Source organism: Talpa occidentalis, unplaced genomic scaffold (assembly GCF_014898055.3).
Source record: "Talpa occidentalis isolate TD23 unplaced genomic scaffold, MPIMG_talOcc4v2.1 talOcc4.10, whole genome shotgun sequence".
In the NCBI taxonomy this organism is placed as follows: domain Eukaryota; kingdom Metazoa; phylum Chordata; class Mammalia; order Eulipotyphla; family Talpidae; genus Talpa; species Talpa occidentalis.
Window position 1 is genome coordinate 92,014,314 of NW_023600993.1, and position 22,675 is coordinate 92,036,988.

Sequence of the window (22,675 nt, forward strand, 5' to 3'; positions counted from 1 at the left end):
TGAGCCTCAAGAATCTGCATTTTATCACATTTCCTGGATGATTCATGGCATGATAATTGGGACTCTTTGCACTAGACAGTTGCTAAGATGTCTCAAGGCTTTGATCTTCCAGGATTGGAGAATTGAAGCCCCAGGATTATCATCGACACCATCTGTTTTCTTCCTGTTTGGGGTTTTCAATCATGGAAAGTTCCTGGTCGGGATTTGCAAAGGAAAGAAAAGGTTAAACCTCTGCTAAGGGATGTGTGGGAAGCCAATGAACCCAGATTTTCCCTTCATTCTGCTCTGGAACCCAACAAAGAAGACTAGCACAGACCCAGGCAGTGCTGGGCCACAGCTCTGGGTCCCATAGACAGAGCTGGAGAAATTCCACTTACACTCTCAGTGCACATTTTTATTAAGCTGCAGTCTCAGTTTTGCAATGGAATTATTATTTTTTTTTGGTCTTTCTTCCTTCAATTCCTAATGCAAACAGCAATCCTCAGAAAAGCAACATTTATTAAATCAGGAGGATTACAATATCAATGGGAAGTTATCATGCAATAACCTTCTATTGATTTGTGTATTGCCAGTAATGAAATCAACTGGAATATTATTTATTAAACATATTGATTAGCAAAAAATAATTTGCAGGGACGGAAGCCTGACTCTGCAGGGGATCCTACCAAGCTCTGTGTGTACACACTACTTTTTCCTTTTTCGGGGGGAAGAGCTGTAGTGAGTTTCTGACCTAACATGGAACTAACCCCAAGATGCAGAGTCCTCCAGAACCTCCGGGGTAGGGGCGAGGGTGGGGGCAGCAGCGGATGGGCAGACCTGCTACCTGTCTGGCTGACTCTTGATGTCTGTGGAATCTGCCAGGGAGGATCTAAGATAAGCTGTCATTGTTTCTCCACGAAAAGGTTGGCTGAACTAATAATTGGGCAGAGAGAGGTGGAGTGGGGAAGTGGAGGGTGGCTGGAGAGTGAAGAACAACATTTTGGTTCAGGTTTCCTTAAAGAACACACTGAGACAGGGGTTGGGGTGTAGTGCATTTATTGGGGAGGTGATGGTAAGGTAAAAGGGGGGAAGGGAGGGGAGGAAGAGTCATCGGTAATATGCTAGTGATGGGATTCTGGGACTCAGTTCTGCTGGGGACCCTCTGTGTGTGTGTGTGTGTGTGTGTGTGTGTGTGTGTGTGTGTGTGATGCTTTGCAGGATCACCTACCAAAGAGCAAAGAAACTGCAGCATATGCTATAGCTCTGGCCTCTTGTTGGCTGAGGCTGTGTCCTCTTGTCCTAATTCTTTGGTGTCTTCAGGGTTTCTGGGCTGTCCCACACGCTGGCCGACTTGTCTTGCAGGCAGTGTACAGCCCCGGGCAGAAGGTTGCAGGTGTTCGAGGCAGGAGCCTTCCTTGTGTCTGGGAACCGTCCAGCGCAGCTGCAGGGTCTGGGGTGGTTGGTGAGGGACTATGTCCAGGGCATGTAGAAGGTGCCCCAACAGCGTCTCATGGCCATGGGTCAGTCCAGGGCAGCCACCTTTGACTTTCAACACCTGCCTCACAGTCTCTCCATAACCAGAATCCTCTCTCTCCCTTGGACAGGATCTGGAATTCTCACTGATTACTCCAGGAAGAGCAGTGATGAAAATAACAACAGAACGTTGCTGAGTGCTTGCTAAATGCAGCTGGTCTCATTCGCCCTCACAGCAGCCCTGTAGGTAAAGTCATTATTATCCCTATTCTGTGGGCGAGGAGCAGAGAACATGGTGTAGAAATGAGAGACCTGGGCCTAAGTCCATGTGCCCAACTCCCAGGACATTCTTGGGTCTGAGCAGGAAGGTTCTGAGCATGAGCCCTGGGGCTGGGTTGTATCCTGGCTCCATTCCAGTGAGCTCTGTGACCTTGGATGAGGCTCCAATCTCTCTGCTCCTCAGTTTCCTCTTCTGCTAGAGTGATAATAGCAGCTCCTGCCCCATGGGCAAATGGGAAGGTAAAATGACATAATGGAACTTGGTTATTATACAGTGATTTTAGTTTAATGTAATTAATATAAATAACACCATCTTCACCCACTCTTGTTCTTTGTGGCCTTAAGAAGGTGGATACCATGCCCAAGTGTCTGTTCTGGACCAGCTCTTGACCTTTCTCTGCTCTATTCTATATCACTGGGGATGGGAAACTGCAGGCTGCCTTTTCCAGACTCTCAAGTTGTTTCTGGATGGATTTAGTAGTGAACAGGAGGCACTGAGGAGAGATGGGGGGCTGGAAATTATCAGGGTCCTCGCTCTCCCGTGCCTTGGGTGGCAGCGCTGTTTCCTTGATGGCTCCGTCTCTGGGACCCTGCCCATCAGATGACCTTGAGCCCAGGTGCAGGTAGCCTGTCCTTCTGCTCAGGGTGTGGTGACAGCTTCCTGCTGTTGTTACTCTCCTGAGTTTCCTCACCTGGGATTTCTCAGTCCTTTCATCGTCAGTGTAGCTGATTCTTGGGAAAAAACTCCCTTATTTTAAAAGCTCAGCTGACTTCATTTTCTGACTGTGCCTGACAGAGGCAACCTCCTTCAGCCCAGCAGTGTCTGCATGTCTGAAGTGGTCTCTTGGCTCTGCTGCTGTGGACCTTGTGGGACACATGGACTCTGACTGGGGCAGGGGTCGGGAGGCAACGGACTGAGGTGACTGAGGAGCAAAATCCACAACAATTATCGATCACCTGCTACATACCCTCTCTGCTCTCCACACCTCCCCCCACCTCGGCTCTTTTCATCTTGACAGCACAGAACAGCAAAATTGGCACTGTGTTTAGAAAGTGAGATGCTCCAGGAAGGCTAAAGAGCTGTGTCAGTTCCACGTTCTTGCTCTCAGTGGTAGAGGTGATGCCACAAGATCTGTCCAAATTAAACACCACCCCACAAGTCAGGGAAGACCTACCCCTCCACCACCGTCTGGAATCAAGATTAAATACAATATTTACATACAATATGTTAAGTACAATACTTGACGACCAATGTGATTGGTTTAAAGAGCACTCCTGGTGTCTCTGGAACAAACCTGGTGGTGAAGAAGGAGCAGGGCTTCCTTCTGCCGGTGCAGACGTCCCTGCAGGAACTTGAATTAACCTTGCTGGTCTCCAGATCAGATACTGGTACATATGGCAGGTGTCCACAGAGGGAACAGGGTTGTGACACAGATGTGCTCAGACACCTACAAAAACACGGGCCCTTGTGGCTGCCCTGTGGCTACTCCTGGGGGCAGATCCTCATGGTGGGCATTGGGCTGGAGAGAGCCGCTGCCTCCTTCCAGGACAGTGACTTAGAGCCTGGTGGCTATGGTACAGGGTCAAGTAAGGAGAGGGCGTCTCTGTCGCTCCCCTTGAGTAGGCGCTGGTCTTCATGATTAGCTCCTAACAAACAGCATCCTCTGGAGGTGATGCTGTGTGATTTCTGAGGCTGGGTCATCAGAGATACATAGCTTTCTCCTGGCCTTGTCTTCTGAGGCAGGCTGAAGAGCCATGAAGCTCTATGAAAGGAGTCCAGCTAACCTACAGTTGCCCGCTGTGGAGGCCCAGTGGACAGACCACCTAGGGAGAGAGAGAGAGAGAGAGAGAGAGAGAGAGAGAGAGGCCTAGGGAGCCATGGCAGATCCCAGGCTGTTCGAGTCCCCCTGGTGTAGACCTCTAAGGAGTGTGTGTGAGCCTTCAGAGGGGCAAGACCTAGGCCAAGGGCATTGAGGGTCAGAGGTCGCTCTGTGCTGAGTCCCATGGGAGTCTGTGCTAAAGGCAACACCAGTAGTAATGAGCCACCTTCATCATGGATGTTTTAGTCATTAATTTTGATTTTAACAAATATTGGTTAAAATATTACTTATTTTGGTTACTGAGATTTTTGGCACCTGCTTAAAATAGGTGCTCAAGGTGAATGTCTCTCCCAGTCCTGGCCTGGGGGAGCCCTGAGGCAGACCAGGGAGCTGGTCTGTCCAGGGAAAGCACCTGCAGGCAGCCCAGGAGAAACAGGCAAGAGAATAATGTTGGGCTGATTTGTTTGGCAGCAGTGACTGACTAGTGCACTGAGAGCTCACGCTCTATGGATTTACTTATTCATTTGCTTTATTTGTTTGTGTTTTTCAATTTATTAATTCAACCCCAACAATATCACAATCTACCCAACAGAAAGAGGAAGAGGACAGATTTGAGGGTGAAGGTGAAATTTGGAGGAAATACAGAAAAGTGTGGGAAGTCACAGCAAACACCTGTGTACTCTGAACCCAGCTCTGTGAAAAACAAATATTTTCCTTTTTACTTCTGATAATGAAATCAAGAATTAGTTTCCTTTGATTTAAATACCAACTAGTTCTACTGCCAATTAACTGTCATTGGACGAATTAATTATTCTTGCTGATCCTCAGTTTTGTCATCTGTAAAATGGGCAGCCTAGCAATACTTTCTTTACAGGAAATGACCCACTGCCTTGCAGACACTGAGTGTTCAGTACATGCTCACTGTCATTACTTTTGCTTTTGCTGCTGTTGGAAGTCTGAACCTGAAGAGAGAACCTGCCAGGATAATTGTAGGGGATAGTGTCCTTCCAATCAGCTGCTTTGCACTGCAGAAGATGTACTTCTTGCTATGTTTCCATTCCAAGGTAAACATTACTGCCCTATTTGAAACTCAGAGCAGGGATATTAGCAATCAGAAGTGTGATATATAAAACTGCAAATATGGCCCCAAAACAAACCGACATCTTGGGAAGGACAAGTCTTGGACTGAGAACCTTTGAACTAGAACAGATCTCTGCTTTCAGATTTAGAGCAAACCAGACAGACGCCTGCTTCATCATGTCCCTCTATGGCTGGGGTTGTGTTTTCGTTGTGAATCTGTGTAAAGTGTGAGTATGCGAGTGGAACTGGAAAGAGCATGGATTTCTGGGTTTGTCAGGAATGGGTATGTGCTATTTGTGTGCTTGTGCATGTGTGTCAGTGTGTGAGTGTGGGTGTGTTTGCGCATGTATGTATGTGCGTGTATGAAAGTAAACTCCAAGAAGTCAGGGGATGTGTGCCTAATATAGTCACAGGGACAGAATAGACAGTGTTGAATGAATGAATGAATGAATGAATGAATGAATGAAAGCCTATGAATGTGTGTGTGTGTGTCTGCCGATGTGTGAATGCAGGTTTGGGCTTTCTGTGACTGAGGGTGTGAATGTTCCAGTAAATGAGGGGGTCTGACATCTGACTGCATATTTAGGTTTCTGTAAGTCTAGAACTTGACTGTTCAGGGACAACGAATTTTCTCACAGCAGTCCCAAATCTGTGCCGATGCCATACCCCAAATCTGCATCCATACCCCTAGGGCTCCCCCAGCCTGCAGAGTCATCCTTCCCACCAGCCTGGAGCCACCCCCCATTCGGACCTGTGCGGCTGTGTCTCTTCTGGAGGAGGACACAGATGGCAGGAATAGGGAATCGGAAGCACTTGGCAATGAAGCGGCAATTCACTCTGCAATCCCTCCGGTATTCATTGCAACAATGCCCGCTCTGATGGGCTCCGCGCGCTGAATGCAGCTTTCAATGTGCAATCCGGCAGGAATTACGGCGCTGTGTGGTCCTCATCACGTCCACTTATTGTCAAGTGTTGCTGAGAATTCTCCTGCCCGGGATGAGGGAACCACTTGTTTTAGCAACTGATTTCCGAGTCCTCCTCTGGGTTGGGGTTTCTGCGAAGCTCCCGGTGATGTGTTATTGTTCCTGGTTTATGTTTTGGACATTAATGTGCTCTGCTGAAGTATGTAAATTGCCATAATGCGAGGAAATGAGATATAAAAATAACTCTGGGGCCAGAGGAGCTCTGAGATCGGCACAGCCTTTTCTGGTCCCGCCTGAGGTGGGGGAGGCAGTGGGGAGCAGTCTCTCTGGCAGGCAGTGCTGGGAGAAGACCTGAGATGCCCCGGATGAGCATTTGTCTGGAATGGCTGGCATGGAATGACCTCTGCCCCCACCCCTGCAGCTGCCAAGCTGGGTTGCTTAGAAGGGTTTGGAAGGTGGAGGGGGCCTGGTTTTTGGCGTTCCCTTTTTTCACTAAGCACAAGGCTTAGCCTTGCTGCTGGGCTGTTTAAGGGGGTCATTCACCCTCAGAGGACAGTTGCCTCCTTGCTGGATCACCTCCATTTTTCTTCTTGTCTGTTTCCCCCTTCCCGATATGCGGTGCTGGCTGGGGGCGGACCCAGCAGCTTCCCAGGTCAACTGGCTCCAGGTAGGATTGGCACATGGGCAGCGCTGGTGGGGATGGAGGCCGAGAGCAGGGAGGGAGAGAAGACAGAGACTTGCCCCTGACTCAGGTGGTGTCTGCAGGAGGAGCTGGTCCCTTCTGTGAACCCAGACCCCCAGGCAGGCCCCGGTGGTCCTTTCAGCAATGATCTTGCCTGTGACCATCCTCCCTCGGGTCCCAGGGCCGGGCGTGGCGGTGGTCTCTGCTGTTGCTCATCTTGGGATTGACTCACTGGCTCCTCAGTGCATCCATCACCGACATCAGCTCCAGCATTACAGTCCTTCTGTTTTAGATGCTTGTTTAGTCTCTAAGAGGCTCATCGAAGTCACCTTGGACCACCAGGTCTTCCTCCATCACCTGCCCAGGGAATGGAAAAAAAAGACCAGAAGGCACCAGGGAAACAGGTCTTATCTCTAGAAAGATGGAGCCCGAGGGTTCATCATAATAATGAAAATGGCTAACATTTAATTACTGTCCACGTGGCCCAGTGTGATCAGCACTTTCTTCTCCTATCTTAATACAGAAACCCTTGGAGCCGACTGTTTCCGTTGTCCCATTGTGTAGAGGAAACTGACTCACAGGAGAAAGGTTCATATGCCTATTTGGCCCATGGTGGGACAAGTGGGGGGAAATGACACATCTGTCCCCCTTCTATTTCAGAGACCTGCAGCGCATATTGCCACAGTAAAGGCCCTGCAAGTCCTCATCGAAGAAGCAGTTATCTCAATGAACCCAAGGTGTTCCACCATGAAATCCTTGTGTGCGATCCTTTATGGGAGCTCGTCCAAAGAACAGTTTTTAGCACTATTGTCTTCAAGAGGGCAGGGGAGCCCTTTATCTTGAGTATATCCAATAATTATTTGTGGGTATGAATCCACTGAGTAATCTACTTGGGGGACAGAAGGTCTTAAAACGGCAGAGTAAGAGGTGCTGTAGAGATTATGGGCTTCGCTGCCTTGTCCGGTCCTCTCCTATCCCATCAAGGGGTCTCTGGCCTTTTCCTGGACTCTCCAGGGGCTGGAGTATTCTCCTTTCCAAACAGTGCAGGCTGCCTAGGATGTCTTGGGGGACATTCACCTTTCTGGAATTTCCATCCAAGGACCCAAATACTTTTCCCACACAACAGTTGGTTGACTTTTTTACAATGCATGCATCATGTACACCTTCTGCCTTGCAGTTTCTAACTTATACTGTTTCAGTTCCTTGGTGAATTCCATCACCATTCCAAGCTCTTGGTGCCCAGATCTGAACCCAGAGTTGGGGGTCCCAACTGCCTCAATGACAGTAGAAGTTGTACCTTTTGAAATGTATGTTTCTGCTCATAAGAACCAACACTAATAGTGTGAGTGCTGTCTTCCAGCCACCAGATCACAGTTCTAGATGGAATTGAACCTATAGTCCCCCAAGTCTTAACACCTCCAAATATTTTTAATTTCAAAGATACCATTTCCAGTCAGTGAATCCTCCATCCTGTGCTGCTGCAGATGATTTAAGGACCCTATGGTAGGATTTGGTAATGTCCCTATCATGTTATTTCATAGTCTGACCCTTCATTTGTTCACACAACCTCATTCATTCATATTTTCTTGGCTTCTATCATCTGTAATCTATGTTTTCATCCAAATCACTGATAAAAAATGCTGGATAGGATAAAGCCAATCAAGGATCTAGGGTTCCCCAACAGGTGTTAGCATTTATCTGTTAGATAACAACTGATTATGCAACTATTTATGGTATTACATAATCAGTCACTTCTCTAGTCAAGATATATCACTCTTGCCTAAAAGAATTCACTTCTCTAAATATCTAAGAATACTTGGAAAGGAGTTGTCAAATAGCATTTTGGGGCCCAGATTCCATGTCTTCACACTCAGCCTGTTGATATATTTGTCTTCAGCTGATTTTAGCCTTGTCCATAGTTTCAATTTACGTATGTTGCCAAATCTTCTATGCCAAACAGATACTGGAAAAAATCTCCAAGTTCTTCTGGAGCATGTAAATTTGGATGCCCCTGTCATTTCCAAAGTGGTGTGTCCTTTCTTCCTATACACACCCCTCCTCCTCCATTCCCTAGCTCACAGAATGGCAAACCTTCCCCTCGTGCCAAAATTGTATTTGGATATTGGAAAACATTCACTCAGTGGCTAGGCCTATAGATTCTCTCTTAAAACTCCCGCCTTCTGTCTTTTCCAGGTATTGTCACCTGGGCTGTCCTCATTTGTTGAGGTGACCTCAAGAGCCTGCTTTCCTCCCCTTTCTCCCAATTTTTTTCCCCATCAATCACAGCGCAATCTTCCTAAAATCTGTGTCCCTGGTCCCTCCCTTGCTTAAGACCCCGCCATGGCTCTCTAGTGCCTTCTGGATTTTGTATCTAATCCCCTTAGGAATTTTAGAAGGACTTTTAATACTTTGCTTCTGCAGGTCCCTCAGCCCTATACATATATTCTCTACCCCTGTCCTCTGTTTTCTTTTTTTTTTTTTAAATAATAAATTTTATTTTTATATTCCCCATACAATTGCAACCCCCCCTTTCTGATCCCAATCCCTCCCCTCCCACCCCCCACCCCCCAAAAGTGTCTCTGTTTCATAGTTTTTTGTTGATTCTGATTTTCACTTTCTTATAGTTATTCATTTTCCTGGTCCCTTATTTAAGTTTTCTAGATTCCTGCTATGAGTGAGACCATCCGGTATTTTTCTTTTTCTTTCTGGCTTATTTTGCTGAGCATGATCCCTTCCAGCGCCATCCGTGTTGCTGCAAATTGCATGTGCTTATCTTTTTTGAATGCTGAGTAATATTCCATGGTGTATATGTACCACATCTTCTTGATCCAGTCATCTATTTTTGGGCATTTGGGTTGTTTTCAAAGCTTAGCTATTGTAAATTGTGCTGCTATAAACATAGGGGTGCAGGTGTTCTTTGGAATTGATGTTTCTATGTCCTTTGGGTAGATACCTAGGAGTGGAATTGCTGGATCATATGGAAGCTCTATGTTTAGTAGGTCCAGAAATCTCCACACAGCTCTCCATAGTGGTTGGACCAGTTTGCACTCCCACCAGCAGTGCAGGAGATTTCCTTTTTCTCCACACCCTCGCCAACATTTGTTGTTGCTAGTTTTTTTAATATGTGCCATTCTCACTGGTGTAAGATGGTATCTCATGGTAGTTTTGATTTGCATTTCCCTGATTACAAGTGATGTTGAACATTTTTTCATATGTCTGTTGGCCATTTGCATTTCCTCTTCAGAGAAGTTTCTTTTTAGCTCTTCTGCCCATTTTTTGACTGGATTATTTTCTTTGTTGTTGTTGAGTCTCATCAGCTCTTTGCAGGTTTTTGTGATCAGTCCTTTATCATTAGTGTTGGGTGCAAAAATGTTCTCCCAGTTGGTGGGGTTTCTCTTTGTTTTGTCCTCTGTTTTCTATCCACAGTTGATTATTGGAATTCCTGAACACACTAGGGGTGGGGGTGGGAGGCTCTTGTCACTGGGTTTTTACACATACAGTTTTCTTCTCTTGTTTTATCAACATTTCTTAGTCCTATAGATCTCAGCTCAGATTTTATCCTCTCCAGAAGAGATTTTACAACTTTCCAAGATTGGGTGAGAGGCTCCTCCTTTGTATTCTCAGCTCCCCTTATGCTCAGTAAGGATAGAGATGACATCAGAAAGAGCTAGTTGCCCTTTGTGCCAAACAATCGGATTAGAACAGTACTTTAAAATCTGAGAGGGTTTGGGGGGATTTTACGTCTTCCATAATGAGATTGGCTCCATTATTGATGTAGTCCATTAATGACTACATTAATGTTGGGTGGGTTGTTGGGAAGGTATAGTCCATAAGAGAAAGGAATTCCTATTGTTACATCACTGACAACTACATGGAGGGCAGAGAATGGTGCAAAGCCACCTTTTGCTTTTACTGATGCCTCTGCAATGTTCTACCTTGGGTGGGAATGAAAGAGTCGCTTTCTTTGTTTTCCTTTCTTTATTCTGTCCTCTGCTACGATCATCTTCATCTCTCGCCTCATTTCCACTCATCTCCAGACACTAAGTATCACTCACTTCATTTCAACAAGGAAGGGTTGGGATGCTCTTTTTGAGTTTTCTGGATTTTACTGGTATGAAGGAAATGGCCCCATCAGGTTCAGCTTTAGAGTAAGGCATTTATAAGACTCATGTGCTTTGTTTTTGCTTGTATTGACTCTATTTGTTATGCTAACATATTCCATATTTTTCCTTACCCTTTCCAATAAACTTTTCTATATTTCCTTACCTTGATAAGTGTCAGGGGCTCCAAGGGAATTAGTGAGTTCTACAACCAGGAAGAGGATTAAGGAGGTACAGAAAGCCCATTTTATCATACTTAGAAAAAAGGATAACATTAACAATAACTAGAGTAAAGCCAAAACGTTTGTTCTGTCTCTGTTGTCTCTAAAGCCTGTCATAGATTACTCTCTACCTTCCTTATGATTCAATGGATGCTTGGGTGGGTGGCATAAACTGCCAAGGGCGAACAATGAGACTTCTACTAGACCCAGGACTGCAGCCCAAGGTCCATGTTTAGTTCAGAAAAATTTGTCACTAATAATAGCAAAGTGCCTGGCTCTCCAACCACTGCTTATTGGGGACACGTGGCCTGTGGCATTTACTAGAGTTACCCCTTGGTACAATGGAGGCCAGGGATTTTCAAATCCTGCCAACCTGTACAACAGGGAGGCGGGTGCTCTCTGCATCCTCCGGCTCCTGTCTTTGCAGATGGTGATGTCACAGTCACTCTGCTGCATCTGGGGCCCTTCCGCTGAAGAAGCGTCTCTCAGGCCCACCAGCTTTAGTTTCCTGCCTGGCCTGCTCCTTCCTAAACAGAAGCATGCAGGACCACAGGTCACACATGCACAAGGGGGTTCCCAAGAACATCCCCTGGCCTGCTCATCACCATAATAATTCTCAGCCTCCCAACCGAGTAGCCTGTGAAGTTAGAGCTCCTTAATTAGAAATCTAAAGGACAGCACCTGCCATAGCTTACACGGGATTTATGCGAGTCTGCCGTGATGAGCTTGGAGGGAACAGAATGATTCACGATGGACCCGCCTGACTCCTGATTTACAGCCCATCATTTACATGTTGCTAAAGTCAATTGGCATGTGCAGAAGGTCATACTCAACTAGAATCTCCATCACCAAGTCTCTGGGGCTGGTCTTTCAGTCATGTTGTACCCAGGCTCTGATGACCAAAGGAAATGACAGTGATCTGGGCAAAGAGTGTCTGCAGGCCCAGTGGCCAACTCCAGCGGGCACTGGTCCCCTAACCAACTATACAGACTTGGGAGACTGAGACTCTGGATGGTGGTTGACAGCCTGAGATCTGGAGCAGAAACATCCTTTTGTTAGCCCTATTACTTGGGGGAGCCACCTAACCTGTCCTAGCATTGGTTTCTTTACCTGTAAAGTGGGAATGGGCTAAATGGTATCAACCTCATGGGATTGTGAAAATGAAATGAGGTAAATTTGGTATTTAGAACAGGGCCTGGTATGGACAGACTTGGGTATGAGATGTTATAGCCTAGTAGTAAAGCAGGTTTTTTTGCTTTTTTTTTTTTTTTGGAAATAAGATGATTGGTTTGGGCACTACTCTTCTGAGCCCCCCAATCATATGTTGGAACCCTAACCCCCAGTGGCATGGTGTTAGGAGGTGGGGCCTTTGAGAGGTAACAAGATCATGGGGGTGGGGCCCTCTTAATGGAATTGGTGCCCTTATAAGAAGAGGAGAAGGGAGAGAACTTGCTTCTTCTGGCTCTGCTACGTGAAGACACAGGCAGCTGTCTATAAGCCAGGAAGTGGGCCCTCATCAAAACCTGGCCCTAATCACAGGCTCTCCAATCCTCAGAGCTGTGAGAAATAAATTTCAGTTGTTTAAACCACCCAGACTGTGGTATCTTGTTGTAGTAGCTTGAATGTGTGGGTCTGGGCTTGGCCCCAGTCGGAGCAGATCTTAACTCCCAACTTCTTGTGCATGAACTGAGAGCAGTTCTGTTGACTCTCTCCACATGCAATTTTGACAATGGTCTACTTCTTCTTCTTTTTTTTAATAGACGAACTGGGGTATAGGCCAGAGGTGTGGGGGGAGGGGGTGGGGAGAGGATTCACCAGAGACAAAGTGAGGAACAGAACAGGTGGAGCTATTGAAATACACTGCTGAGGGGAGCAGCGGGTGAGACAGGAGAGGTCTGCTGCGCCATGTGGGTCAGCTCCCTGGCCAGGGATGGAACTCATGCTGTAGTGGCTGGACATGGCTTCATAGTGCTGTGACTTTAGCCCCTGTGCCACCAGGGAGGCCCTGACAATGGCCCATTTCTCTACAGGATCAAAGATTCCCTCTTCTTTCTTGACCTACTTTCAGAAACATCTATCGTCCTCATTCACTGCACTGGGCTGTCCCTGCTTTTCTTCTCCAAAGTTGCTTTCTCAGAATTGACCAATAGCCCACGGAACATATCCACTCTTCTTTGACTTGTTTGTTCCTCTCTACCTGTTGCAACTGGGTTGTCCCATCTTGTTGGAGTCTGAAACCTAAGTCCTGGAGAGTGGATTCTTCCCCCGGCAGAAGCTGCACTGACATCCAGTCGGGCTTTGCTCTCACCCATTTCTGGGACAAGTTGTGAGCGGAATTGGCGTTCCAGGGTCAGTCTGTGACCCCCTTCTCACAGCATGGAGACCCTGTTCCATGGACTGATAACTCTCGCCAGAGACTCATGGCTGCGTTCTTTGACCACTTGGCGGCCAGACCACGGCAGAGTCAGCAGACAGCTCGAGGCATCACAGAGTGGACCTGCTCAGGAAGTGTGTGCTGAATAGAGAAGATGATGAATGGGGATGCAATAATTAGAGGGTATTTTTCCTCCTTCCTTCCTTCTTTTAAAGAGAGTTAATAAGTGGTATCTTTTTTGAGGTATAACATACAGAATCAGCACTTTCCACTTATCAAAATGTTATTTCCAACATTCAAAAAATCTTCATGGGTTGATCTCTTTTGGAAAAGTTAATTGACTTATTTTCAGCAAAGTTTCCTGATTTTCCCTTTAAAAATCCCCATAAACCACTCATGATGTCCTTTGTAATCAATTCGTCACAATAGTTAAAATGCATTCAATGTTTCCTATCTGCCTCATCCTGGGCTTGGTGTTCTAATAGCAACTCCCTTTCACTCTCACTGAGACCCCGGATGTAGATTCTGTACCAAGATTATTGCTCCAATTGTCCTAACACACAAGCTCCAAAGTCTCAGTGGCTTTGCAAGGGGAAGCTTTATTTCTCCCTCTTGCACAGGTCCCTGAGGACAGGATGATCCTTCTCAACAATACAGTTGCATCAGCGGGAACACGTGGCCGCCAACATCACCACGTAGAGGGAGGGGGCGCCGGAGACTTTCACGGGCTATGTTTTAGGATCAGCCTTGGAGATGGCTGATGTCATTTCCACCCACATCCCTTTGACCAGAACTTGATCTCTTGGCCCCACCCAACTTCAAGTGATGTCAGACAACATAGGCGGCAGCATCGATGTCTGGTGGTCTCTGGAGCTGTGTGTCACGTGCCATTTCTGTTTTATAAACAGGGAAATGGAGGGTCATACATATACGTGAACTGCTCCAAGCCACATAAAATGGTAAAAGGAAGAACCCAAAATCAGTTCTTCTAAACTTGAAGAAGACTGTGAACTCTAAAATCACCACAAAACTCTCTGTGAAGGGGTTCGTAATCTAAAGAAGTTTTAAAATCCCTGAATGAAAAAATAAAAATACAAATACTGGGGATCAATAAAGTAGGGTTCATGGACCAAATCTGGGGCACCGCCTGTTTTTATAAATAAAGTTTTATTGGACTGCAACCATTCATGGCCACTTATGTGTCATCTATGGCTGCCTTTGTGTTACAACAACCATGCTGAATAATTGTGACCGAGACTATTTGCCCCACTGGGTTTACAATATTTACTATCTTGCTGTTGCACCCCCGTTCTATGCTATTAGGGCACATGTACATATATATGCACATATGTAACATACAGGGCATGCACAGATACACAGAGTGGACCTGCTCACCTTTTTCTGGAAAATGCGTTTCACTGGGAGTACTCAAGGCAACAGCTGCCACAAGAGCCAGTGCTTCTCAAACCTCCCTGTGCACATAAATCATCTGAAAAATAAGATTATTCAGTGGGTCTGGTGTGGGGAGAGAGACTCTGTATTTCCAACAGACTCTTGCATGGTGCTGATGCAGCTGGTTCATGGGCCACACTTTGAGAATCAAGAGGCTACAGGATTTTAGCTGTCATGGTCCATAGAACCTATTTTGAGACTAGTGCTATGCTGTAATTGACCATTTGTATGTTTATTTTTTCACTCAGGAATTTTAAAACTTCTTTAGATTATGGGCCCCTTAACAGAGAGTTTTGTAATGATTTTAGAGTTCACAGACTTTTCCTAACACCTGCCGAGAAGCTTTATATGGATCTCTGAAGGGGAAAAAAAAAACGCTCTATTAAGTTAGGAATTCCTTAATCCTTATTACTATTTGGCCATGATGAAGAGTAGGAACTTAGTATGTGTTTCCAAAAATAAATGGGTGGATGGATGATTGGCTACATGGCTGATGTAATTGGTATAGATAGAATAACACACACACACACACACACAAACACACACACATTTTCAATCTAAGGTAGAGAGAAGCTGTATCGCTAATTGACTACTGACTGGAGTTCATTAACTTAACCACTCTCTCCCTTAGTTTCTTTTTGAGATCCTGGAGCACTTAGTCCAGGTTTGCCTGGGAATGAGGGGTTTACTGACACAGGACACTCAGTGCTAACGCTGGGGCAGCCCCAGGCAATGCAGGGTGAGCTCATCCTGAGCGGAGGTGAGGCCAAGGACACTCTGAGATCGTTTAAGACCTGGGACCGGGACTCTGACTCTTGCCCTCGTGGCCAGCATTTTCTGCCACATCAGCACCGTCTGTACTTTTTCAAAAGCCCATCTGTGCCCGCAAAGGAGTGACTTCCTGTGTGCATGGGCGGCCCTGGGGAGGCTGGGTCTTGGAAAGCCCGTTTTGGATTATAAGCCTTTGAAGACATCTGCAGGGAAGGGATAATTCATTCCAGAAAAACTGCTCTTTTTGCCATGCAAACCAGAGACCAGGAATGGAAATTAGATTTCTAATTACACGGGGCATTTCAGAGCCACCTGCTGGCTCTGGCGTCTCACTGAGCCGCTTCGAAGCAGAGGTGCTGGGGCGCGGCCGGCCTCGGCCTCTGAGGTTGGGCTGCTGGGAGGCCTCGGGCCAGCTTCCTGGGTCAGGGCATGAGCTGCTGCCTTCAAAGACCTCTTGCAGCTGCATCCACAGCCTCCAGGGGCCTGATGCCAGGGAAGGTCTTCTCCGAACTTAGCAGCAGTCCCTCCTGCTGCTCAGAGCCCTACCACAGGGCCAGTGTCGCCTTCCATCTCTGTGCACAGTCTCCTCCTGCGCCTGGCTGTGAGCTGACGGGGTGTGAGCACTGAGAACTGAGGGACTTAGTGAGTCTGCTTCCTGGCAGACTCACACCCACAGCAAGCTGAGACAGATCCAGGCCCAGTTCTCACTCCCCTGTGTCTCAGGCTTTGCTCCGCAGAGGGGATGCTGAGACGGAGGCTGGAGCGCAAGATGCGTTGGGAATCAACACCTGTGAAAGGCAGGTGGGGCAGCAGGATTGAGCAGGAGGAAAGGTCAGATCACCATGCAGGTCCAGCATGGCCTGAGCCAACTCAGAAGAGATTTCTGGAATGAGCATTGCCCTTTGGAGTTGTCCTGGCTTGAGTTGAAATGGCCACGCCTTTATTGCCTTGCTTTGCTCCGTCAGTGGATGTGGATTCCTGGAGAAGGACCAGTGAGCTGACCTATGCAGCTGAGATAGATGTTGAAGGAGCTGACACTGGTCTGTTCCTCATCTGTAGGTGGGCATGAGGATTTGCTGAAGGGCTTCTGGACAACACAACATGGTGTCTGTCACAGCCAGCTCATTACCTCTTTGATCTTGGGTACGGAATTAACCGTTCTGTGTCCCCATTTTCACATATAGTAGTTCCTTCTTATCTGTGCTTCATTTTCCAAAAGAGGGCTAAAAATACTATGCACATAAGATATTTTTGGGGAGGATCACATCACATGTGACTTTTGTTAAGTGTGTTGTTACAATTGTTTTATTTATTAGCAGTTATTTTTATTAGCCACTTACTGTGCTACTTTATCAATTAAGCTTTCAAATGGAAAATTTAAACATGTACAAAACTTATACAAAAGTAATGAACTTAGCAAAATGGAGGTCCACCAATGAACCATTTTTTACCGTCATCAATTCATTGGACTTCTGTTCCAGCACTACCCTACCCCACCCGCAGATTGCCATAAGCCAGTCTCCTATTCAGACACACTGTGTTTCCCCCATTTACATTTTAGATAATAGCTCTCAAGATAAGTGCTTTTAAAAAACATAGTCACCAGTGTTCTCAGCAGATTAAATAAACTAATACAAATGAAGCATTGGCACATAGTAGAGGTTTAGAAATATTAGCCAGATCAGAACACATCCTCTTTGGAGATGACACATGAGAGAAGGCAAAAGGAAACTTCATTCCATCTACTGTTAGGGTTCAAACATACTGCACAGATATCACCTTCCTTCATCCTTTGCCCATAACAGACATGATCATTCAATCACAGAGCTAGTGAGCAACAGTTTCAGGCAGCTACAACCCATCAGCTGGGTTTATCCATAAGATGAAACCAGTTTGCCCACGTTGTCCTGATGGTCTCAAGTTGTCCTCTCATGGGACTGACGGCTTAACCTAGAGGCAGCCCACCTGTCCTCTGGCTCAGCTGACAGCTTGCATGGCTCCGGGTCTGCTCTGGCTCACAGCAACTCTGTACACCAGATGCCAACAGGTCCCTCTTTGCCATTTCCAATGGTGGGCGGGGTGGGGGGTGGTTTGGGGTGGAGAGATGAGAGGTGCTCAGACTTCAACCAGGACTAGCTGAGGAGGAGAAGCAACTCCTGGACCCTTGAGCTGCTCAACTCTGGCATTTAAACATCTGCCCCTGGAGTGTTGTTCTCATCCAATCTCTGCTTTCTTTTACTTCTTCCGTGTCTTTGCCAGACGCTCCTTGGGCTTGTTAAATTCTTGTTCCTCTCTTCCAGCCTGCCTCACTTTGCCACACTGTCTCTAGATAACTTAGACCTCTCTCCAGTAGGGAAAGTGTCAGGCTAAAGGAGTCAAAGATGCTGGTGAGCATGTGTGTGTGAAATAACTTCTAACATGTGTGCACGACTCCAGTTATGCAGCGATTTCATGTTGATGTCTTCATTCCTGCCTCACAGAGTGCTGTCAGCTAGTTATCATCATTCTTATTTTACAGATATGGAAGTGGAAACCCGAAGGGGCTCATATTTCCTCTCTATCCAGCATCTTAGACAATGAGGTCAAAGGGGCAGATTAGGGGTTTTTGACTCAGAATGATATTGAGGCTTCATAGCCCCGGGTGATTTTTAAGCTGTGAAATTCTTTTTTTAAATGAAGCTTTATATTTGTGCCTACTATCTAAAATTCTGGGTGAACTAAGATGGGAGGGGATGGTGTTCTGTCTACCATTAGTGTGTGGTAGGGGGAAGGGAAGATTGGTTTATGGAATCCCTAGGACTTTGGGGAGCCTAATCTAAAAACCTCCATGTTAAACAAGCAGATGCAGGGTATAATTTTATTGGCATTGGGTATAATTCTACTCTTGAGAGTTTTAACAGCATAACCAGGAATCACTGGTTAGGAGATTCTATTCTTTTAAACCCATACTTTTTACCCTTTAAAAATATGGTGGTTACTACTTGCTGGGAGCAACTGTTAATGCTAATGTGAATGTACTACTTCTGGGATTAAGCTGGGCCAAACCCAGACCTGCTGGGAATGAGCTGTCCTCATCTTGTGTGGCTTTGGTCAGAGAGAAAGGAAGGGGCTTGTGCTCTAGGTGGCCCAGAGCTAAGGCCAGCACTAAAATGAGGCTAATGCTGATTATAGTGGTAGCGGTAAGTTATTATGAACAAGTAGGATGCCCAGGACTGCATACTCATAAGTGATTAAGCTGGGATTTAAACCTGCTCTCCCAGCTCTGGAGTTCACACTCCCAACCACTCATGCATCTGCCTCTTCAGTCTGATTCTTCCAGGTTATCCTTACCACAGCTTTGGAGATGGGTATCTTTTCTTTCATTTGCTCGAGGATACCTGTGTATGAAAGGAGACACCTGGACACAGGTGAATCTGATTCCAAGTCATGAATTCTGTTGCTTCTAGAGAGGAAGACACGACGAGGTTCATAGCGGCATTATTCACAACATCCGAGACACAGAATCAATCTCAATGTAATCGACAGGTGACTGGAAAGAGAAATTGTGGAATATTTACTTAATGGAATGCTAGTCAGCTATTTAAAAAAGATGAAATGATGCCGTTTGGGACAAAGGAATACATCTTGAGGTGCCTATAGTAAGTTAAATAAATCAGAAAGTGAAAGACAATTACCAGATGGTTTCACTCATTTGTGGAATATAAATAACCAAAGAAAACAAACTGGCAAAACACGACAAAAATAATTCTTTGACTCTATAAAAAATGTAGTAGCTACCAGAAGGGCTAAGAGAACTTGAATTCAAGTTTCTCCTGAATGGTGAGCAATGTAAAGTTTTCCTTTCCCTCCTCTTTGGAAATTTTCAGAATATCTACTTCCCATTAATGCATTGGATAGCTGGATCTTTGACCTGGGCATCTGATTAAGTGGCAAGTATGGCCTAAAACTGGGGTGGGCTGAAATTATGGGCACCCGAAGGTTTACCATGTCTGACTTTCATTCAAGTGCCTTGAATATAGTAAGGACTCAGTAAATAGTAGTGTTAATAGTAATTATAGTTATAATTTCATCCTGGCTCCTCTTTCTCTACTACACTAAGATCTTCAAGAGCTCAGGGAAATGCACTTGCTTTATTCATTTCTGGATTCCTACCACTGGCAGAATGCCTGACTATAGCAGGGTTCCAATAAATATTCGTTTTTATGATTAACGAATTCATCTATTCTCTGACCAACAAAGTTCTATTCTTAGTCCTAGTCTCTTCTTTATTCCAGGCACTTCCTTCCTTGGAAACTGGTCCATCCTTGGGTACTAGCTCTCAACTCCACACAGTGAGTTTCCAAATCTATATATCTACTTTCAGCTCTTTCAGCTCCAGTTTTATGTTTCTGACTTATTAGGTTTAAGTTATTTGGAGTTGATACTATTAGACCACTTTTGACTTACAAAAAGCAATTTCATAAATTGCAAGCTAATACACTTCACTTTTTCACTTGAATATTATGTTTTCATCTTCAGCACAGAGCAACAACCTTGAACTCATAGTCATTGCTCTGCTCACTGGTCGCTGTTCTTCTTGACATTGATTCATAGAAAAATGCTTTTAGAATGGAGAGTATTGATCTCATGCAAAAGCAATCATTTTCCAACAATAAGCAGTGTTTATTGGATCAAACAACAGAAGAGAGGGCAGATTGCAGAGTGTCTTCATGGAGAAATCCATGTGCATCTCTCCAATCCAAGGCTAATAATACCCTATGTAATCTCTGGAAGACCCCTCAGTTCTGCTGGAGGGGGAAATAGATCACTTCCAGCAGGAGATGTTGGGCCTCTAGTTTGCCTACTTACACGTGTGTGGGCACTCTCTTTCTAGCCTTCCAATCTCATTTCAATACAATTCCAAACTCTAATGCTCCCAAAAGGCATCAATCTGTCCAATAACATTGTTTTACCAGAAAGATCCAGAAAGATTTAGTGACTTGCCAGAGGTCACATCACAAAATGACGCGAGGCAGAATGTCCAAATACTCTTCAGGCTTGTGTTCTAGTTCTAGGTGTATCAGGTACTGGGATTCTCCAGGTTTCCAAGGCTTTAATCGCTGCACTTCTCTTCCCTCTTGTTTTCTGACCATATTTAATTAGCCATCAAGTTCCTCCTGTCCCCAGTATTTATATAGACCTACCTTAACCCATGGATGCCATATAGTTTGGGCCAGCTCCATTTCCCACTTGAATTCCTATGGGAGAATTTTGTTGTCAAAGTTCTGTCCTGTTCTCTTACATAAGATCTTCCTAAAGATATCTATATATCTATTTGGATAGATCGATCCCTATATCTATCTATCTATATAGATAGATTAATCTATATCTATATATATTTATATCTGTATATCTTTCAAAAGTCCCTAGGGACTTATAAATTAAAGTGTGGCTTGGCCCAGAGAGATAAATAACTTCTAAAATTTAAAAATGAAATGTATTTACAAATACATATTTATTATACACATTTAGATCCTTTCCTTCTCAGTTAGTATCTGAAATGGATGATCTGCTATTTTGAGAACACCTAAATGTTTCCATCTTTGTTTCTGTGGCTTCCCCTTTCTGAAAACTGTGTTTCTTATGATGGTCAGCATTTATGCTGTATTCCCTTTTCAAACTCATAATATAACCAAAGCAACATGAAATATCCCATCCGCTCATCACCTAGATCGGCATGGGGATGAAGATGGCAGTGCAGCCAAGAGTGAAAGTTGGTCACCAGGCAGGAACATCTTGTTCCTGGCTCTCAAGAATCCAGATGTGGTGTCGAGGAGGTGTTTACAAGTATGCAATGGAATGGACTAAACATGTGAATCATCCAAATGTCTTAGGAATAAAAGTAGAGGATTTACTGTGACAGGGGTGGCATGGGATTCAGTGAGATATTTAATTAATGCTCATCACAGAGCAGGCTTTCACTGGTTTTTTGTTTGTTTGTTGAATTACCTATTTACTGCTTCCTGGTACAAACCTGTGGGTCCTTCTTCTTGGGGATATGGTGCATTGTTAGCCATCTTCACAATTTTTGCAGCCATGACCCCCTCTGGATGCCTCTTTCCCCACTCACCTCCACCTGCCATCTCTCCCCACTGTATGTCACAGGCCAGATGAGCTCCATCTTCCCTGGAACAGGAGGTGAATTTGATTCTGAATGATCAGATTCTGATTCTGTTCTCTTCCTCAAACCCTTTTGTGTCAGGGGAACTCCTTGAGGTAGGTATACTTGGAGATAAATTTAAATTTTTAAAAAGTTGAAATTCCTCAATGATTTTAATTTTAGGGTATTGTATGTAAAAGATGAGACATAAATGAAGCTGGTTTTTCTCATTGCCTTAAATGTGGGTTCTAGAATAAAAGCTAGTGTTTATTCTAAGTTACCAACCAATTATCTGCCATTACTATGCGAAGTAATTGACATGCATTATTTCATCGAATCCTTACGGAAACTATGAGTTGGCTCCTGGCTACTGTTAATATTCCCATTTGTGGAAAAGGAAGCTGGAGTTTGGAGAGGCTAAGTTGATTTGCTCAAGGTCACACAGCAATTAAGTGATAGAGTCCAAATTTGAATCTAATCAGTCTAACTTCAGAGTCTGCCTTTAGCCACTACCTTATTGTGTTTTTCATATCATCAAAGGGACAGAAGAACATTCCTGATGGCGGCAGAAGATGGTAGGTTTAAATATAATGAACTAACATTTGTTGATTGCCTACTGGCTGCTTGATACCATTAGATATGTTGATATGTCTTATCTCAGATAATCTCCAGCACAACACTGGAAGGGAATCAGGTATTATCCTCTGTATTCCATGAATGAGGAAATTGGGGAACAGAGAGGTCAAGTGGCTCACTTGAAGCCACATAGCTCAGAGGCGATAGGTGTGCCTGCTACATTAAACTATGTCTAGGAACAGAAAGCTCCAATCTTTTTTCCTCTATTCTCAAACTGACTTTTAACTCTACAGTGCCAATATTCCTGCACTGAATTCCCATTGCCTCATAGTGTTTCCTAGTAGACCCACCCAGGACAGACTTCTGGAAAAGTCTGTGAGTGAAGCAGGAGGGTGTGTGCTTCTGCCCTAGTCTCTGTCTGGCCCTTCCCAATGGAAGTCCACAGCTCAGACAACCCACCGGGGCTCCCTGGAGTCTTCCCAGAGAATAATGTTCTGCTCAGGGGTGATAGAGAGCTCTGTGGCCTGCCCAGCTGAGGTATCGGAGAAAGATCCATCACCCCTGAGTGATCGGTGACCCACAGGTACCGTGCGTGGAACCTAATGACCAGTCACTCAATTACCAGCTCAGTGACATGTTTATAAGGGTGAACTTTAGAGTGCTATTAGGGAGCAGACAGATGAACTATAGCTGTGCCTGCAGGGCAGAGCTCACCCAGCCCAAATGCCTCTGCAGACCCATTACCCAGTAATTAGGGGGATTTTTAAGTAGGAAGCAAGGAGTTAAATTATTGCTTAGATTATTGC